Source organism: Coregonus clupeaformis, chromosome 4 (assembly GCF_020615455.1).
Source record: "Coregonus clupeaformis isolate EN_2021a chromosome 4, ASM2061545v1, whole genome shotgun sequence".
Lineage (NCBI taxonomy): Eukaryota > Metazoa > Chordata > Actinopteri > Salmoniformes > Salmonidae > Coregonus > Coregonus clupeaformis.
The window spans coordinates 16,156,144-16,178,613 of record NC_059195.1 but is presented as its reverse complement, the minus strand read 5'-3'; the positions used below and the strand labels follow the sequence as shown (position 1 = coordinate 16,178,613).

Genomic DNA, 22,470 nt, shown 5'->3' with positions numbered 1-22,470 from the left:
CCCAAATCCACTTCAAGGTTACAGCTTTACTGTTAACATTTTTAAGCACAAGTATATTTATTTCAAACAGTTAGTGCCCAGTCCAGTAATTTCCCTAAGGCTTGGAGGATGGATGTAAGTATAATATTCCCACTTATGAACGTCTTAGTCATTCACTTCCTTTAAATCCCTTTTAAGAGTGTTTTTCTGCCCTGCGACTCAGCGGGAGACCTGACATTGCAGGACAAAGATATCCTCACAGTTAATGGTAACTCTCTGCCAGAACAATGTGGGGGGGGGGGTCGGATAATTATGAGATTAGCCCAACTCGCTTTCAGATTGGCCTGGGATTGGACGAAGCCCAACGAGCAGCATCATACAGACCCATTTTCACACATTGGGCCTGACAGAGAGAGCTCCCAGGCTTCTGGATTGATTCTAAAGGTTCGTCATTATCTGTAATCCTAGTTTCCTGTTTACAAAACCTATAAGAAATCAAAGGCTGGGAGAGACCGCACAACCTCAATACCACAGCTATTCTAATAACAATGTCACCCGTTTATCATCTAGCTATTGGATCACTGGTTCAGTCATTCAATCTCTGGTGTCTTTCTACCACTTACAACTGAACAATACACTCAATGCTAAATATCGGAGAATAATTCCAACTTCTGGGAAATGTCATAGCAGCTTCATAACAGCTGCAGTTGCTTGGATGCTTTTTTGATCATTTGATTTATCTTACTGAGTGATGCCAAACGTGCTTCAAGGCAGGCCATCAGTGTATTCTCTCTGCAGTAAGCATAACCATATATAACCAATATTTCACTTCCTGCTAACACCGAGGCTGTGATGCACTTAAACTAGAGTTGAGGATTTGACAGGTGCCACTATGAGCTGGTCACCACTTCTCATGAAGGGAAAAATGTACATTTAGTGGAAACTCAAACTCGAAAGCCAAGGAGATGACTGCCTCTCCAAGTAGGGAAAAGAATCCAATCTGGGATAATAACAGCTGTAGTTTGTCACTTTTAGGAGCCCAGCCGTCTATTCGCTGGCAGATTATTTGCATTCCTCAGGTATCACGTTCTCTACAGGCGACTGAATAATGATTCACAAATCACTCTCCCGACACCAGTCAAGGGCTGTGATCCTGTGAATAGGCCATTGTACCTGAGACTGTAATTGGTGAAGACTTGACAGAATCGAGCATTGTCAGCCAAGAAACAAAGAGGCTCTTGGTGGAGCGCTGAGGGATGATTTTAATAATGTGGAAGCCGAGATGGAGAACGTGAGCGCCAAATGAGCATGGGGGTCCCTGGGTCCGCGCACTGAGTGACACAGGAGCAGACAAACACCTTCCCACAGGAACAAGGTACACCCCCTTCCCCCAACAGAGGGAACGCAGCACTGTCAAATGAGATTTGATGTTCTGTCAACATGACTTTCCTGACCAACTTCACCAACTTCACCAATGTCTAGTAACGCCACTTTACAATCGTATTTACATCCTCTCCAATGCATCTCGACAAATGAATTGGGTAAATGTTCATGGAAAAACATCAAAAATATGGCATCTCTCCAATTCAAGAGGCTATTCCGTCACACATACATAGGTAAATAATTACTTTAAAAGTGCTATATTATGTCAGTCCCTTATGTTAATAAGTGAAAAGTTGTCTGCATTTAGATGGGCCTAGGTCCTTTTTCTTAATGTGCTGACAACTTGATTCTGAGTCTGGGCCATCTGTCTCAACTGTGCACTCTAAGCAATCACACACACATACACACACATAAAGATGAGCAAAAATGACTGTATAAAATAAATAATACTGAGCTATATTGTACAGTATACAAAAAAAAAACAGGGAAATTATATTATTTTATACTAATACAATTGCTCAGAGAAAGAGATTTGTTGAACAAGTAATACAAAAACAAATCTAAAAAAGAGAGGTCAAAATGATTAGCACCACTGTTTTCAATACCTTTCAATACCTCACCTTGTGACTTTTTCGAAAATGTTTTATGAGATTGGAGAACTTTTCTGTGCCACTAGAGATCCTGGTTCGAATCCAGGCTCTGTCGTAGCCGGCCGCGACCGGGAGACCAATGGGGCGGCGCGCAATTGGCCCAGCGTCGTCCAGGGTAGGGGAGGGAATGGCCGGCAGGGATGTAGCTCAGTTGATAGAGCATGGCGTTTGCAACGCCAGGGTTGTGGGTTTGATTCCCACAGAGGGTATGAAAAAAAATCATTTAAAAAAATAACAAATGTATGCACTAACTGTAAGTCGCTCTGGATAAGAGCGTCTGCTAAATGACTAAAATGTAAATGTAATTGAGAGGGATCTTAGACCATTCCTTCAAACAGAATCTTTCCAAATCCTTAATGTCCTTGGTCTGTTCTTATGGACTAACCTTTTCAATTCAAACCCCCGGTTTTCAATGGGGTTCAAGTCTGGAGACTGAATGTTGACTTTGTGGTCAATTAACCATTTCTTTTTTAATTTTGATTAGTGCTTGGGGTTATTGTCTTGCTGGAAGATCCACTTGCGGCCAAGTGTCAGCCTCCTGACAGAGGCAACCAGGTTTTTGGCTAAAATGTCCTGGTACTTGGTAAAGTTCATGATGCCATTGACCTTAACAAGGGCACCAGGACCAGTGGAAGCAAAATAGCCCCATAACATCAAAGGTCCACCACCATATTTTAGCGTAGGTACTTTGCTGCATATTCTTCTGTTTTTCAATGCCAAACCCACCACGCAGATTTAAGTCAAAACTGTAATTCGGCCACTCCAGAACATTCACTGTCTTCTTGGTAAGCAACTCCAGTGTAGATTTGGCCTTGTGTTTTAGGTTATTGTCCTGCTGAAAGGTGAATTTCTCTCCCAGTGTCTGGTGTAAAGCCGTTTTTTCTTTAGGAAGCAGGTTTTCCTCTAGGATTTTGCCTGTACTTAGCTCCATCCTGTTTCTTTTCATCCTGAAAAACTCCCCAGTCTTTGCCGATGTCAAGCATACCCATACCATGATGCAGCCACCACCATGCTTGAAAATAAGGAGGCAGTTACTCAGTGATGTGTTGTGTTGGATTTTCCCAAAACATAACGATTTGCATTTAAGCCAAAAAGTGCATTCCTTTGCCGTGTTTTGTTGCAGTATTACTTTAGTGCCTTGTTGCATACATATGCATTATTGGTATATTTTTTTACTATATTTTATTATTCTTTTCACTCTGTCATTTAGGTAATTATTGTGGAGTCACTACAATGTTGTTGATCCATCCTTAGTTTTCTCCCATCACAGCAACTGAACTCTGTAGCTGTTTTAAAATCCCCAATGGCCTCATGGTGACATCCCTAAGCAGTTTCCTTCCTGTCCTGCAGCTCAGTTCAGAAGGACGACTGGATCTTTGATGTGTCTAGGTGGTTTAATACATAATCCACAGCATAATTATTATCTTGACCATGCTTAAAGATATACTCAATGTCTGATTTGTTATTGTTACCCATCTACCAATCACTGCCCTTCTTTATGAGTTCCCTGGTCTTTGTAGTTTAATCTGTGCTTGAAATTCAATACTTGACTGAGGGACCTTATAGATGTTGTGGGGCACAGAGGAAAGGGTGGTCATTTGAAAATCATATCAACCCCTATTAATTCACACAGAGTGAGTCCATATAACTTATTATATGATTAGTTAATACAAATTTGACTTCTTTATTTAGCCTTGCCTACACAAAGGGAGTGAATAATTATTCAACAACTATATTTTATTTATTGAATTTGTAGAATTTGTTTTGTAGAATATTTTTTTCACTTTGACATTATGGAGTATTATGTGTAGATCAATGACCAAAAAGTACAATTAAATCTATTTCAATCCCACTTTGTAACGCAACAAAATGTGACAAATGTTCAAGAGGGTGTAGACTTTCTATAAGCACTATACACTGTATATATACACTGAACAAAAATATAAACGCAACATGTAAAGGGTTGGTCCCATGTTTCATGAGCTGAAATGAAAGATCCCAGAAATGTTCCATATGCACAAAAAGCGTATTTCTCTCAAATTCTGTGCACAAATTTGTTTACATCCCTGTTAGTGATCATTTCTCCTTTGCCAAGATAATCCAGCCACCTGTCAGAAGCTGATGATTAAAGGCTGAAGGATTGCAATATTTACCTGGAGCTAATCCTGCTGATGATCTGAAAAGTCATAGTCAATCGATCAATAATATAATAATACTTTTAGCGAAAATGTTTATTTTCAATTTACAATCTGTAGAAACAATGAGAATAGAATGGTTCAGAACTTTTGTGTAACATCACAGTACAGTTGAAAAATATATGGCAAATAGAAATCCAATATGGATGATGTTAAGAGATACAGTGGGGGAAAAAAGTATTTAGTCAGCCACCAATTGTGCAAGTTCTCCCACTTAAAAAGATGAGAGAGGCCTATAACTTTCATCATAGGTACACGTCAACTATGACAGACAAATTGAGAAAAAATATTCCAGAAAATCACATTGTAGGATTTTTAAAGAATTTATTTGCAAATTATGGTGGAAAATAAGTATTTGGTCACCTACAAACAAGCAAGATTTCTGGCTCTCACAGACCTGTAACTTCTTCTTTAAGAGGCTCCTCTGTCCTCCACTCGTTACCTGTATTAATGGCACCTGTTTGAACTTGTTATCAGTATAAAAGACACCTGTCCACAACCTCAAACAGTCACACTCCAAACTCCACTATGGCCAAGACCAAAGAGCTGTCAAAGGACACCAGAAACAAAATTGTAGACCTGCACCAGGCTGGGAAGACTGAATCTGCAATAGGTAAGCAGCTTGGTTTGAATAAATCAACTGTGGGAGCAATTATTAGGAAATGGAAGACATACAAGACCACTGATAATCTCCCTCGATCTGGGGCTCCACGCAAGATCTCACCCCGTGGGGTCAGAATGATCACAAGAACGGTGAGCAAAAATCCCAGAACCACACGGGGGGACCTAGTGAATGACCTGCAGAGAGCTGGGACCAAAGTAACAAAGCCTACCATCAGTAACACACTACGCCGCCAGGGACTCAAATCCTGCAGTGCGAGACGTGTCCCCATGCTTAAGCCAGTACATGTCCAGGCCCGTCTGAAGTTTGCTAGAGTGCATTTGGATGATCCAGAAGAGGATTGGGAGAATGGCATATGGTCAGATGAAACCAAAATATAACTTTTTGGTAAAAACTCAACTCGTCGTGTTTGGAGGACAAAGAATGCTGAGTTGCATCCAAAGAACACCATACCTACTGTGAAGCATGGGGGTGGAAACATCATGCTTTGGGGCTGTTTTTCTGCAAAGGGACCAGGACGACTGATCCGTGTAAAGGAAAGAATGAATGGGGCCATGTATCGTGAGATTTTGAGTGAAAACCTCCTTCCATCAGCAAGGGCATTGAAGATGAAACGTGGCTGGGTCTTTCAGCATGACAATGATCCCAAACACACCGCCCGGGCAACGAAGGAGTGGCTTCGTAAGAAGCATTTCAAGGTCCCCATAGAAAATCTTTGGAGGGAGTTGAAAGTCCGTGTTGCCCAGCGACAGCCCCAAAACATCACTGCTCTAGAGGAGATCTGCATGGAGGAATGGGCCAAAATACCAGCAACAGTGTGTGAAAACCTTGTGAAGACTTACAGAAAACGTTTGACCTGTGTCATTGCCAACAAAGGGTATATAACAAAGTATTGAGAAACTTTTGTTATTGACCAAATACTTATTTTCCACCATAATTTGCTAATAAATTCATAAAAAATCCTACAATGTGATTTTCTGGATTTTTTTCCCTCATTTTGTATGTCATAGTTGACGTGTACCTATGATGAAAATTACAGGCCTCTCTCAACTTTTTAAGTAGGAGAACCTTCACATTTGGTGGCTGACTAAATACTTTTTTTCACCACTGTAGATGGGAGGGGTTGAATGGAGCTGAAGGTTGGGACTAATAACAACTAATAACAACAAAATAACTCATATTAAACATACTGTGTCCATAATAAGTATATAGGTTATAGGTTGAGAACTTTTGTGAAAGAGCACAATTAGAAAGATATGGCATATAGAAGCAAACCAGATGGACATCATGAAAATGATCGGAGAGGTTGAGGGTAGAGGAAGTTCAGGAGTAAAAACAAACAAAATATAATTATTGTAAAATTGACTGTGTCCATAAAATGTATATAGAATGTATAAGCTGGAGGCCTAAGCGTTGGTTTTTACTAGTTTACTCCAATTAGGGAAGGGGTGGTGGGGTTGGAAAGTAATAAAGGAAAATATATTTTAAAAAAGGATATGTATATATATATGTATGTATATGTATTTATATGTATGTATGTGTATATGTATGTACAGTGAGGGAAAAAAGTATTTGATCCCCTGCTGATTTTGTACGTTTGCCCACTGACAAAGAAATGATCAGTCTATAATTTTAATGGTAGGTTTATTTGAACAATGAGAGACAGAATAACAACAAAAGAATCCAGAAAAACGCATGTCAAAAATGTTATACATTTATTTGCATTTTAAAGAGGGAAATAAGTATTTGACCCCCTCTCAATCAGAAAGATTTCTGGCTCCCAGGTTTCTTTTATACAGGTAACGAGCTGAGATTAGGAGCACACTCTTAAAGGGAGTGCTCCTAATCTCAGCTTGTTACCTGTATAAAAGACACCTGTCCACAGAAGCAATCAATCAATCAGATTCCAAACTCTCCACCATGGCCAAGACCAAAGAGCTCTCCAAGGATTCAGGGACAAGATTGTAGACCTACACAAGGCTGGAATGGGCTACAAGACCATCGCCAAGCAGCTTGGTGAGAAGGTGACAACAGTTGGTGCGATTATTCGCAAATGGAAGAAACACAAAAGAACTGTCAATCTCCCTCGACCTGGGGCTCCATGCAAGATCTCACCTTTTGCAGTTGCAATGATCATGAGAACGGTGAGGAATCAGCCCAGAACTACACGGGAGGATCTTGTCAATGATCCCAAGGCAGCTGGGACCATAGTCACCAAGAAAACAATTGGTAACACACTACGCCGTGAAGGACTTAAATCCTGCAGCGCCCACAAGGTCCCCCTGCTCAAGAAAGCACATATACATGCCCATCTGAAGTTTGCCAATGAACATCTGAATGATTCAGAGGAGAACTGGGTGAAAGTGTTGTGGTCAGATGAGACCAAAATGGAGCTCTTTGGCATCAACTCAACTCGCCGTGTTTGGAGGAGGAGGAATGCTGCCTATGACCCCAAGAACACCATCCCCACCGTCAAACATGGAGGTGGAAACATTATGCTTTGGGGGTGTTTTTCTGCTAAGGGGACAGGACAACTTCACCGCATCAAAGGGACGATGGACGGGGCCATGTACCGTCAAATCTTGGGTGAGAACCTCCTTCCCTCAGCCAGGGCATTGAAAATGGGTTGTGACAATGACCCAAAACACACGGCCAAGGCAACAAAGGAGTGGCTCAAGAAGAAGCATATTAAGGTCCTGGAGTGGCCTAGCCAGTCTCCAGACCTTAATCCCATAGAAAATCTGTGGAGGGAGCTGAAGGTTCGAGTTGCCAAACGTCAGCCTCGAAACCTTAATGACTTGGAGAAGATCTGCAAAGAGGAGTGGGACAAAATCCCTCCTGAGACGTGTGCAAACCTGGTAGCCAACTACAAGAAACGTCTGACGTCTGTGATTGCCAACAAGGTTTTTGCCACCAAGTACTAAGTCATGTTTTGCAGAGGGGTCAAATACTTATTTCCCTCATGAAAATGCAAATAAATTTATAAAATTTTTGACATGCGTGTTTCTGGATTTTGTTGTTGTTATTCTTTCTCTCACTGTTCAAATAAACCTACCATTAAAATTATAGACTGATCATTTCTTTGTCAGTGGGCGAACATACAAAATCAGCAGGGGATCAAATATTTTTTTCCCTCACTGTATATGTATATATATGCAAAAAAAACATATGGGGGATTGGAAGTGATGCAGACAATTACATTGATGGAAGTTACAATCTATCTGCAATATTAAAGCTGATCTACCCCCTAAAAAAGAAAATAAGAAAAAAAAGCTGATTAAACAGCATGATCATTACACAGGTGCATCTTGTGCTGGGGACAATGAAAGGCCACTCTAAAATGTGCAGTTTTTAAACACAACAAAGTGACTGTGCAAATTGGCATGCTGACTGCAGGAATGTCCACCAGAGGGCTTGCCAGAGAATTGAATATTAATTTCTCTACCATAAGCCGCCTCCAACGTCATTTTAGAGAATTTGGCAGTACGTCCAACCGGACTCACAACCGCAGACCACGTGTAATCACGCCAGCCCAGGACCTCCACATCCGGCTTCTTCACCTGCGGGATCGCCTGAGACCAGTCAACTGGACAGATGATGAAACTGTGGGTTTGCACAACCGAAGTATTTCTGCACAAACTGTCAGAAACCGTCTCAGGGAAGTTCATCTGCATGCTCGTTGTCCTCACCAGGGTCTTGACCTGACTGCAGTTCGGTGTCGTAACCGACTTCAGTGGGCAAATGCTCACCTTCGATAGCCACTGGCACGATGGAGAAGTGTGCTCTTCACGGATGAATCCCGGTTTCAAATGTACCGGGCAGATGGCAGACAGTGTGTATGGCGTTGTGTGGGCGAGCGGTTTACTGATGTCAACATTGTGAACAGAGTGCCCCATGGTGGCGGTGAGGTTATGGTATGGGCAGGCATAAGCTACGGACAACGAACACAATTGCATTTATCGATGGCAATTTGAATGCACAGAGATAATGTGATGAGATCCTGAGGCCCATTGTCGTGCCATTAATCCACTGCCATCACCTCATGTTTGAGCATGATAATGCACAACCCCATGTCGCAAGGATCTGTACACAATTCCTGGAAGCTGAAAATGTCCTAGTTCTTCCATGGCCTGCACACTCACCAGACATGCCACCCATTGAGCATTTGGGATGCTCTGGATCAACGTGTACAACAACGTGTTCCAGTTCCCGCCAATATCCAGCAACTTCGCACAGCCATTGAAGAGGAGTGGGACAACATTCCACAGGCCACAATCAACAGCCTGATCAATTCTATGCGAAGGAGACGTGTTGCGCTGCAAATTGTGGTCACACCAGATACTGACTGGTTTTCTGATTCACGCCCCTACTTTTTTTTTAAAGGTATCTATGACCAACAGATGCATATCTGTATTCCCAGTCGTGAAATCCATAGATTAGGGCCTAATGAATTTATTTCAATTGACTGATTTCCTTATATGAACTGTAACTCAGTAAAATCTTTGAAATTGTTATATGCTGCGTTTATATTTTGTTCAGTGTATATTAAATTGTTCAAACATTTGAGTTTTAGTATACAACTCTACCCAATAATGCATATCCAAGGTTGCTTCAAAGTACAATTTGAAAAAAATAACAAGTTCCTTAATATGCAATTGAGAGTTCAAATGTGTCATTTGTAAAAGTAGGGTGACCACTGTCAAAGATGCCAAAATATCAAAGTAGTTACAATATATTTTTGGGGGAGAAAAAAAAAGACAGAAAGAAAAAACTGTGTGTGTGTTTTTGTGTGTGAGTGTTTTTGTGTGTGTGTGTGTTTTGTCACTGTCCCATTATGCCTCAGTATAGAGTGTCATCTCTCACAGCCCTGCTAATAGAAAGATTCAGCACTTTCTGTTCCTGATCGCATTTGAACAAATGATGCCTGAAATTTTTATTCTTTTTATAATGGAATTTCAATGGCTTTCGTTGCAAATCTAGTGGAAAGTTTTGCATATCAAGTAGGAAAAATTAAATGTTAACCACGTTTTAATGTGATTAAGGGTGACAAGGACATTATTTCTGCTAATCATTCACCGGCTCAAACAAGACTGGGGAACAAGCCATGTTTATGCTGCTTTTCCTGCTAGTCTCATTTAAAGAAAAAATACATATTTTAAAGGCAAATATAATATATCAGTATTTTCTTTTAAACTTTTTATCTCCATTCAATCTATTATATACTTTAAGGACATTATGCATTTGCTTGAACAGAAAGAGGAGACATTTTGGTATATGCCTACATATTACTGTATGTCATTTTATGTGGTTATGTTGTTTAGATCTCATATTCAAAACAACCAAATCCTAAACATTCAGTTTTTCGATACCCAAATAGCTTTTTTGTGTGTAGCCTACATATTTAATTTCACAATAAGCCGACAATACCTTCACACACAGTACTATACATTATTAGCTCCACAATAGACGCCTGCAGCAATTACAATACGTCTATTCAAGGGAATAACCTATGGTAAAGTAATGACAACCTACTAAAAACAAAAGAGCTTCCAGCACAGAGTAGGCTTGGATGAACACTTCCCACAGGGGGTCTCTCAGTGCCATGTCTATTTGCCTTGTTCTGTGAGAGAATCCTGAAGGGGGAATAATTCCTGTGTTTCCGCATGCCTGGGGCTGCCCTGGGCTTTGTCACAGCTTTGATCTGCTTAAAGGACTTGGGAGGGGGAGACAATAGGAGCTCCTAAAGTACAGATGCAGCTACCTGAGCCTGTGACCTGGGCCTGTGTCTGCCCTGCATTCATACGGACCGGCTTCATTATCACTGCTTAGTCAGGTAAGCCTGTAAAAGGTGGGGACAAAGGGACCCAGCACCTAGGCTCGGAGTGTCTTTCAGATGCAATTGAATGCTGACAGGCCTGAGGAGTAATCTTCTAACAGCCTCTCCCTCTCCATTACTTCACTACTGACCCACCCACAGGTGGACAGACACAGCCAAACAAAGCTCCTCAGCACTTGAACCTGGATATTGCACACGCATACACACGCACACGCACACACACCTTAAGGATTCCCCATCTGTCTGCTGTTGCTGGCTTGCATGCTATGCACCAACTCATCAAATAATAACCCAGAGGCTTTATTCCCCCCCCCCACCCCTTCTCTGTTTCTCAGTCCCAGCTGAATGCTCCGGAGCACACAGCATCTCGACCAGCTCTCCAACCCCCTCCCTGAGAGGTATGAGCTTATGGTGCTGTTTGAGGCTGGGAAGTCAGGGGCTCTGTGGGACGCTTCTCATCCTCCCAGTGGTGCGTTACTGTGAGGACACAAGTGCAAATGCTCTCTGCTCCCCATGGCCACAGACACAGCCCTGAGAGCCAGGCAGCCAGCACAGAGCCTCAGCAGCCTCTCTCACTGCTTTTCTCACATCACGGTCATATTGTCAACTTGTTTCCCTCTTCAAAGCAGTCACGGCAGAGGGAAACAGAGCGGCACCGGCACAATGGGAAGAGGCTTAATTAAGAGCATCCTCTTGCATCTCTTTTCTCACAAGGCAAAACAAGGGCATGCTAACAACAGGCTTTCGATTACAACTTTCTTCGCTAACAACTTTCTTTCTTGAAAGACAATTCCTTGAAAACAGACATACACTAAATCAATAGTGAATATAGCTTCATAGAAATAGCAAACACTTCATTTAAATCTCATCCTTTAAATGACAGAGGTCACACTACAGTAGAATAGCTACATCCTAGCTTACTGCAATTTGTACGGGAGTCAAAAATAAATTCAAACAGTAACCCCCAGGAGTACATACATACTACATCACCTCAAATAATTCTCTATACGGGGCAGCAGGGCTGTCATTCATTGCAATTGACTGCGAGCAAGAAAACGAGGGGGGAGAAAGTCATCAAAATGTGACAAGAGCAGGCAAAGTGTAGCGCAGGCAGCAGAATGTGGCGCGGTGGATTTCTCCATCTCTCCCTCTCTCTTCCTGGATGACAGCTTAATGTGTACCACATGCAATATTTATTCTCATCTTGTGTCAGACTGTCTAGCCATCCAAGGGAGTACAAATAATGTCACTTATTAGAATAAAAGCAGAGAGAAGGTAATCAAGGACAAATGCAACATCAGCCAATCATGCCCCCCGTATCCTTTTCCCATTCATAACAGTTCAACAATCACTCTGATAACAAGCTTTCAGGAGCTGTATGTTCCAACACTAAATTCATTTCTTTATCTCATTAAAGTTGGCAGGCTGCAGGACACTTGCTGTGACATGTGTGTTTTGTTATAGCCCTTATCACAAAGATAATAAACAACACAACCTGCCATCAAAATATATCATTAGCCTGACTTAAAACACATGGAGATTCTTATGCTCTCAATCTCAGAAAGAAGGCTTCCAAGGGCTTATTTTTTCCCATCACAGAGCTGCTTCTAGGACAGGCAATGTGCTCCTGTATGAATGATTTGGAAGAGCTTAGCATATTGTGTTCCAAAAGAAATGGCCATTCTTATTAAAAGAAAAGGGCCTTAACTTACTATCTGAATGGGGCTGTGATAATGAATAATATGCTGACCCGTGAGAGGATGAAAACCAAATCCAGTGTTGTCACTGCAGTTGATCTAGTAACACAGTGTTGTCACTGCAGTTGATCTAGTAACACAGTGTTGTCACTGCAGTTGATCTAGTAACACAGTGTTGTCACTGCAGTTGATCTAGTAACACAGTGTTGTCACTGCAGTTGATCTAGTAACACAGTGTTGTCACTGCAGTTGATCTAGTAACATAGTGTTGTCACTGCAGTTGATCTAGTAACACAGTGTTGTCACTGCAGTTGATCTAGTAACACAGTGTTGTCACTGCAGTTGATCTAGTAACACAAAAAGTATGACAAAAAGTAGCGATGGATCAATCATTATGTGCCCTTTGAGAGGGTCAAGAGCAAGAGGTAATAGAGCTTTAATCAGCTAAATGAGACCTCTGATCAACATCTAACCTGAACCGATCTGGTCAAGTACATACACAGTTTACCCAGTTGGCATTGTCCCCATCTTTATCACACAAGGGGGCCGTTTTGAGGAACTAGTCGCTGTCTTGTGAACAAACGAGTGTCTGCTTTGTTCCTACGGCCAGGACGGAAGGCTGTGACACTCACCGTTAGGATCTCATTAGTGATAACAACAACAGAACAGAGCTGTCCCTGCCTTCATGTCTGCCTCACCAAGCCCCATCAGACCCCACCAGACCAGACCACAAAAAGACAGCCAGGCTACCCAATGTCTTGTACTAATCCAACATGGTGAACAACAGTGTGACACAGTGTGTGAAGTGTTCAAATCAAATTGTATTTGTCACGTACACAGTTTACAGCAGGTATAAAAGGTGCAGCAAAATGCTTGTGTGCTAGCTCCCTCAACATTGCAGTACAATAATCAATAATAAAGACAATATGACATAGCGCCACAGGCGGCTGGAATTGGGGAGGATGGGCACATGGTAGTTTTAGTAGAAGCTGTCTCGGTGCCTGTTGGTCCAAGACCCGATGCTCCGATACCGCTTGCCAGATGGTAACAGAATGAACAGTCCGTGGCTCGGGTAACTGGAGTCCTTGACGATCTTTCGGGCCTTCCTCAAACACCACCTGGTATAGATATCCTGAAGGGTAGGGAGCACACCCCCAGTGATGTATTGGGCCGTCCGCACAACCCTCTGTAGAGCCTTGCGGTTGAGGGCGGTGCAGTTTCTGTACCAGGCGGTGATGCAGCCAGTCAAGATGCTCTCGATGGTGCAGCTCTAGGACTTCTTGAGGATCTGAGAGCCCATGCCGAATTTCTTCAGTCGCCTGAGGTTGAAGAGGTGCTTTTGTTGGTGTGATTGGTCCATGTCAGGTCCTCTGTGATGTGCAAGCTGAGGAACGTTAGGCTTTTTACCCTCTCCACTGCAGCCCCGTCGATGTCAATACAGGCGTGCTGCCCCTCCCTTCTTTCCTGTAGTACACGATCAGCTCCTTGGTTTTGCTGACGTTGAAGGAGAAACAGACCAGGGACGGTCAAAAACAAAGCCAAGTGAACTGATCCTCCAGGACTTTATTAGACACCATCTGGTTATGTTTTACTCCTCTCAGAGCCTCTCCAGTCGTTCACACTCATTACAAAGCCTAACTGAAGGCTTCCATTAGGAGTTAGTGTGGGCAGCAGGGAACATGTCTTTCCTACCATGGGAAAGTGTTTTCAGGATCCCACAGTACACAAGGGGAGAGGGAAGAGGGGAGAGAAGTGGACGGCTGTTCATAGAATGAAAGGGGACCCACTGATCATATATCTCCACATCGCTTTGAAAGGCAAACCGTGGCCTAGACAACAGTTCCTAAAAACTTAGATGGAGCCAGTGGTGTTGCGCTTACTGAACTTTCAATTCTGTTTATGGGAATTATGGTTTGGAGTAGCAGAAGTGGGCTGCTGCCACTGCTTTCATGTAACGGTTCTCAGCAGATCACAACAATGCTTTCCCTCATTCAGTTTGTCCACTGTGCCTCGAAATTTCATGGCGTGCTCGCTAGACAGTTCATTAACAAATCATCTGACATTAAAGAAAATATACAGTTATCATTACTCTGCACCTAAATAAAACTACAAATAAAGTACATCTTAATGAATAGAAGACCTCAACAAAACATGGATGAGTAGGTTGTAGAAACCGAGGGACAAATTAAGCACATCCGCTCAGACAGTGGGATCTTAATACTAAACGTGGCTAGACCACCACCCTGCTGAGACTCCCTGCAGGGGTACCTTTCCTTTAATTGTCAAAGCACCACCTACAGTGAGGGAAAAAAGTATTTGATCCCCTGCTGATTTTGTACGTTTGACCATTATCAGTCTATAATTTTAATGGTAGGTTTATTTGAACAGTGAGAGACAAAATAACATAAAGAAAATCCAGAAAAATGCATGTCAGAAATGTTATAAATTGATTTGCATTTTAATGAGGGAAATAAGTATTTCACCCCCTCTCAATCAGAAAGATTTCTGGCTCCCAGGTGTCTTTTATACAGGTAACGAGCTGAGATTAGGAGCACACTCTTAAAGGGAGTGCTCCTAATCTCAGTTTGTTACCTGTATAAAAGACACTTGTCCACAGAAGCAATCAATCAATCAGATTCCAAACTCTCCACCATGGCCAAGACCAAAGAGCTCTCCAAGGATGTCAGGGACAAGATTGTAGACCTACACAAGGCTGGAATGGGCTACAAGACCATCGCCAAGCAGCTTGGTGAGAAGGTGACAACAGTTGGTGCGATTATTCGCAAATGGAAGAAACACAAAATAACTGTCAATCTCCCTCGGCCTGGGGCTCCATGCAAGATCTCACCTCGTGGAGTTGCAATGATCATGAGAACGGTGAGGAATCAGCCCAGAACTACACAGGAGGATCTTGTCAATGATCTCAAGGCAGCTGGGACCATAGTCACCAAGAAAACAATTGGTAACACACTACGCCGTCAAGGACTGAAATCCTGCAGCGCCCGCAAGGTCCCCCTGCTCAAGAAAGCACATATACAGGCCCGTCTGAAGTTTGCCAATGAACATCTGAATGATTCAGAGGAGAACTGGGTGAAAGTGTTGTGGTCAGATGAGACCAGAATCTAGCTCTTTAGCATCAACTCAACTTGCCGTGTTTGGAGGAGGAGGAATGCTGCCTATGACCCCAAGAACACCATCCCCACCGTCAAACATGGAGGTGGAAACATTATGCTTTGGGGGTGTTTTTCTGCTAAGGGGACAGGACAACTTCACTGCATCAAAGGGACGATGGACCATCAAATCTTGGGTGAGAACCTCCTTCCCTCAGCCAGGGCATTGAAAATGGGTCATGGATGGGTATTCCAGCATGACAATGACCCAAAACACACGGCCAAGGCAACAAAGGAGTGGCTCAAAAAGAAGCACATTAAGGTCCTGGAGTGACCTAGCCAGTCTCCAGACCTTAATTCCATAGAAAATGTGTGGAGGGAGCTGAAGGTTCGAGTTGCCAAACGTCAGGCTCGAAACCTTAATGACTTGCAGAAGATCTGCAAAGAGGAGTGGGACAAAATCCCTCCTGAGATGTGTGCAAACCTGGTGGCCGACTACAAGAAACGTCTGACCTCTGTGATTGCCAACAAGGGTTTTGCCACCAAGTACTAAATCATGTTTTGCAGAGGGGTCAAATACTTATTTCCCTCATTAAAATGCAAATCAATTTATAACATTTTTGACATGCGTTTTTCTGGATTATTTTGTTGTTATTCTGTCTCTTACTGCTCAAATAAACCTACCATTAAAATTATAGACTGATCATGTCTTTGTCAGTGGGCAAACGTACAAAATCAGCAGGGGATCAAATACTTTTTTCCCTCACTGTACAGGCCAGCTGGTGTAGTTCACTGAACAAACATAACTGCTAGTTCACTTTCCATACCAGGAGAGAAATGCACAGACACTCAGTAAGAACAAAGTAACATGTCTGGAGACACAAGACATATGCAGACAGAGAGCAATACATATACGACCATTCCACAGACAGACACGTGCCAGACAGGCACACATGCACACACACACACACACACACTCACACACTCACTCACTCACTCACTCACTCACCTTTTGTATGTAAAAGCCCCCTGTGAGTAGTCTCAGTGCCCGGCCATTCCTCTCCCCACTCACGGTACTCTCAGAGAGGTCACCCTTTCCAGTTTTCTTAAAGGTCAACACACCTACTTAAGAGGCTCCAATTTACTTTAAAGCACATTATGAAAATAAAACCCTTCAGCAAAACAGGCCGGCTCTCTAAATGCGATGGCAGTTTGTTTTTTGCTAAAGACATTGGATTAAATATCTAATAATATCAACCCTAATGAAAATATTAAAGTCCAGGAGCTTTTAAATTACCAGCTTGTGCCTTGACAAGTGAAAACACACAAACAGCAGACAAACCACCACATTATCAACCAAGAAGTAATGACCCTCTCTAACACACAAACAGCAGACAAACCACCACATTATCACTGGAGGAGTAATGACCCTCTCTAACACACAAACAGCAGACAAACCACCACATTATCATTGGAGGAGTAATGACCCTCTCTAACACACAAACAGCAGACAAACCACCACATTATCATTGGAGGAGTTATGACCCTCTCTAACACACAAACAGCAGACAAACCACCACATTATCATTGGAGGAGTAATGATCCTCTCTAACACACAAACAGCAGACAAACCACCACATTATCATTGGAGGAGTAATGACCCTCTCTAACGTGTTCCAGGCAGCCTACTGACGCCGAGGGAAGAGGAGGAAGCCTCTTGGTAGACTCTTGTAGATGCCATTCCCTATCACGCAATGCCTCTCAGTCATAAACACATGACAAATGCGGCCTTCATCATTTTTTACGAGCGGGGATGTGCAGGAGGCAGCTCATGGCTGGAGGGGAGAGGGGAGCGGCGCGAGCAGCAGGCAGCCCCCGCTCCACAGAGAGGGCCGCGTGGTAAAGGCTCCTCTGGAACATCACTCGGCCAGCCAGCCTTTGATCTCCACACCGCAATTACACCAACATCCAAATGAGCATGGAGTCGCCTCCGCAACGGACTTCAAACATGCACATGTACACATTCTCATACACACACACTGTACAGTATGGAATTAGACCCACGTGCTCCTCTTTACAGTAAATGATATACCGTCTCCAGCAGAGAACCTGAGGATGAAAGGGGGCCCTGGTCCCTCTCTGATCCCACCATTAATGATGGCTTCTTGCTAAAGCTAATACTGTTTATTCTTGTTAAAATGGGGTCAGCTTGGTATGTAGTGGTTACACAACACTGCACTCCAAATAGGATAATCATGGTCTATTTCCCTACATTATATAACATGGAAGTATTCTCTGATGTAAACACACACAATTACAATAGTAGGCCTATATCTGTCACTCACAAGGCCTTTTGCGTTCGCAATGCAACCTGACCATTGTGATCAAACAAGACATTCAAATGGAAAGTGTGTCGTTAAAGAGTATGTCTGTGGCTAAATAATGGAAACATACTATTAACTGAAGAGTCTGCCTGAAAGTGAATATGTGATTAACAAACATGGAAAATACTGTACTATGTACATGAATACAGTGATGTACGCTTGCAAAATGGCCTCAGTGTCCTGAACAAAAAAACTCAACACTGGTCTATTTGTCTTATGCTGCTCTTCTTTCTTGTCTGCTCACATTAAAAGCTGCGATTGCAATTTGTCTTGCTGTTTGCTTTGAATAGTCCTTAACCGTATAATCATCTCAACTGTTCTGGGGAAAAACACAGGAGCATGGCGACAGCCAAATGGCAGTCTGGCGTCTCCACAGCAGACTACCTGCTATTAGGGCTGAGAGCAGCATTTAGTGTACATTTAGGGGCAGCCAAATCTACCTGTAATCATCTCCATACAGGTGTAGGCTCCACTCTGGACAAGGGAAGTGACTCCTCACTTGTCAAACATAAACACTTTGATGTCTGCATTGTTCCACACTCAGCCCTCAGGACACCGCCACATTAACGTTTGCCCGTTTGAAAACTCCTGAGATTTATTGCCTTTCTCACAGTTTAAAAAAACACAGGTAACATGAAAAAAGCCTTCCTGCCCATGACTGATGTTCCGCACGTCATCAATCATCTGATTTATGCGTTTCTGTCGCAACGTTCCCTCCTCCCTCTGACAGACAGACCTTCTTTCGTGTCAGGAACATTTGAACAAACAGTCATCAGGTAAACAACTTCCCTCCTAATCGAACACGGCTGCCAAGCAAAGCAGAGAAAAACAAACCCAGAGACAAACTGTTTGACACCAAATCCTAGAGGGCAATTGAAAAAGTGTGATACCAATCCACAAGTTAGTGGTTATTGACAGTATGTGGCTGTAACGTAGATAAGTGTCCCTTTCACCTGTAATGGATGTCGTCCACTCTGTTATCCTTGCTCTCTCTGTGGCCAGATCACAACTCCACTCTCCCAAAGGTGCTCATGTGAAAAAGTATTCTCTTATCACCCCTCTGGCTGCACTAGCACTGCCACAGCCCACAACTATACAGTTTGGCTCATGTAACTCAGGTACTTTATGAATGGGACATCGCGCCACTGTTTACCAGACCTAAACAAATACATTTGGAGACACTCTGACACCATCTCATTTAGTATGAGGTCGCCTCTTAGAATTTATGGAACAGAGATAAGTCAGGCCGGGCTTAAGATGACAAGTCAAACAGAACCTTACCCCTGACTACATAAACAACCTTCTGACCTGTTTAATAGGAAGGAAATACATTACAGTAGGTGATATAGCTTCACAATTTGTTGGGTTGCAGATGTCATTCTGATCTCACTTGAATTCCATGTAAAATATGTATTTGAACATAGAGCGTCAACCCAGTAAGACATATCGTTTTCCAATTTTTCAATGAAGAGCAAACAACATCTGTAAACAGTGAACTCTTCAGACAAAACCAAACATTTTGGGAAAAACAATTGTAGACATCACACTATTTAAAGAGAACCATCCTTATGATTTATTGGCCCTCTTCATACGACATTAATTACTTTTTTGGTTTTCGAGTCTATGAATCTTGATTTATTTTTGGTCATTTGAAGCCTTTCCCCCCTTTGATATCATATGGAAATGAGAATTTTCTGATGGAAAATGGAAACCATATGATTTTAAAGTACTTAATGAAGTGCAGAGTTTGGGGGCTGCTTTGGTTTTGCAGGGCTGGCTGTGACTGGAGTGTCAGATGGGGCTGAGTGCCACCCCCAGGCAGGTCCTGTCACAGAGAGACTATCTTATTGTCTGGAGTCAGTAGAGCAGCGTGGGTACTGTAGTAGTAGACAGACTTACTCTACAGTGACTGAGGGATCACATTAGCATGTGGAGAATGAGGAAGCTTCACAACAGGACTTTACTATGAGCACTGTACAGTAGGCCTATCTAACATCACTTATAACCAGTGGTGTATTGGAGGGTAAACGCACGTAAACATCGTTTATGGACATTTTTTAATAGACAAATGCGTTGAAAGTATAGAAAGTGTTACTTTATTCACTGCGATCGGTGATCAGTGTTAACCCACCTATTTTTGTATCACTACATCACTGCTCATAACTATCTATCTGCAGTTAACTGTTAGAGGGGGGACGTGTTATAAAACATATTGTAATTGAATATTGGAAATTAACAATGGAAGTTCTGCTATAAAATAAACAGAAAATATGAACCATAATTTAATGGTTATGGAGGAGAGAGATGTAAGGGAGTCAACATTTACAGTTTTTCTCAATTGCTAAAACACTAAACCCTATTGTCTGAACCAAATGCTCAGTTGCCTGAACCCACTGATTGAATCAATCACTCTTTTGGCAAAACCATAAGCACTTTTCACCTGTTTAGACATAACTTGCCAACACATTTTCATTGTGATGCACCCGTGCTGCATAATGGTGAGCACAGGTGACAAAAGTCAAACACAATTAGAGCACAGGTGTCACCACTTGAACACAACAACTCAAAATTTATCACACTTGTGGCTAATGATGTGAGGGAACATATACAGTAAGCCAGTTCAGAGAGCACTGGTTTGTGAGGCCCTACAATGGATAGAAATCTGAGAGGAAGAGTTCGTGTGAGAGGAGGTCGAGGTGGTCGAGGTGGTCAGCGAAGACAAAGAACAGTAATATCTGATGAAATCAGAGCTACTGTGATTGACCATGTTCTTGTCCATGGTATGAGCATGAGGGAGGCTGGACAAAGGGTACAACCAAACATCAGTAGATTCACTGTGTCCACCATAATCCGAAGATTTAGAGAAGAGAACAGGTAATTACATTTTTTTGACATTATAGTACAGTATGTAAATGTTGACAGCAATTACTGTATGACATACTATATACTGTACCACAGTATACTGTAAGTAAATATATGTTTCAGTACATCACTGTACCAATGTACTGTAGTATTGTAATGGAGGGTTGGTCTAACTGTTTGTAGGCCTAGTATTCCATGTATATTTTTGTAACTCCATGTTCTCTTTTTGTAGAATTGAAAGACTGCCACATGGGGGTGGGAGGACAGGTATGTTCTCCCCACACCAAGAGACCCTAATTGTTGATATGGTCCGTGAGAACAATGCCATTAAACTGAGCGAAATTCAGCAGAAGATCATTGAGGACCATTTAAATTTTGAGGGTATCAACAGTGTCAGCCTCTCTACTGTTGATCGTGTCCTCAAGCGCAACAGACTGCGCATGAAACAGCTATACAGAGTGCCTTTTGATCGCAACTCAGACAGAGTCAAAGAGCAAAGATTCCAGTATGTACAGGTTGGCATATATCCAGACACATTCAATGTTGATTACTCTAAGTAGTGATTTACTGTAGTGGCCTAAATCACTTTTTCCGTATCACTTACAAAACTATATCTATTTCTACAGAGGGTTTTTCAACTGGATGCAATGGAAAGACCCCATCAATACATCTACATGGATGAAGCTGGGTTTAATCTCACCAAAAGGAGAAGGAGAGGCCGTAATGTGATTGGCCATCGGGCCATTGTTGGTGTTCCTGGGCAGCGTGGTGGCAATGTCACATTATGTGCTGCCATCAGCAATCATGGGGTTGTCCACCATCATGCCAACCTGGGGCCCTACAACACTCACCAGCTCCTCATTTTCCTCAATCACATGCGAGATGCTTTGTTAGGGCAGCAGGATGAGCATCCCATCTATGTTGTTGTTTGGGACAATGTGAGTTTTCACAGAGCCCTCCAGGTTAGAGAGTGGTACAATATGAACCAAGGTTTTATCAATCTTTGCCTTCCACCATACTCCCCTTTCCTAAACCCCATTGAGGAATTATTCTCCTCATGGCGGTGGAAGGTATATGGACGCCAACCTTACACCAGGGTAAATCTCCTGCAAGCCATGGGACTTGCCTGTGGTGACATAGGTGTGGAGGCATGCCAAGCCTGGATACGGCATGCCAGGGTTTTTTTCCCCCGTTGCCTGGCCAGACAAAATGTGGCCTGTGATGTGGATGAAGTCCTGTGGCCTGACCCAGTACGGAGACATGATGCTGTGGCTGAGTAATGCACTTATTTGTATATTTTTGTACTTTATTTTTACATGGGCTTACTGTACACAAGTGGCAAACGCATAAGATTTCTGTTTGTTTTTACAAGTGCTACATGTAAATGCACAAGTGCTAAATGCACAGTTTTTTTTTGTTTTGAAACATGCATTTAGCCTACAGTGAACAATAAACATTTATTTCTCCAGCTTCATGTCCTGAGCATTGTGTTTTCTATTTTTCTACGTAGTGTTTAGTGACTGTTCAGTAGTGTTTTTTATTTTGATTGACTCGGGGCACGATTTGACAACATAGTTCAGTTTTGAGCACAGATTGAACTGTTTTGAGGTGAAAGTTTGGTTTTGCAAGAAGAATCTGAGGTTTTGTGAATGTAGCTTGAAAATTGGGTTTTGTGTTCACAGTTAAGAGAAAAGGAGAGCAGCTTTCAAGAAATGTGTCTTAGCAATCGAGAAAAACTGTAATAAGTAAACA

At 42.4% G+C, this 22,470-nt stretch overlaps 1 protein-coding gene across 1 annotated transcript in view; it reads right to left on the bottom strand.

The window, feature by feature from the left end:
* LOC121552563 (obg-like ATPase 1) overlaps positions 1-22,470 on the bottom strand; it is a 62,519-nt gene that overhangs the window by 8,662 nt on the left and 31,387 nt on the right. The window lies entirely within an intron of this gene.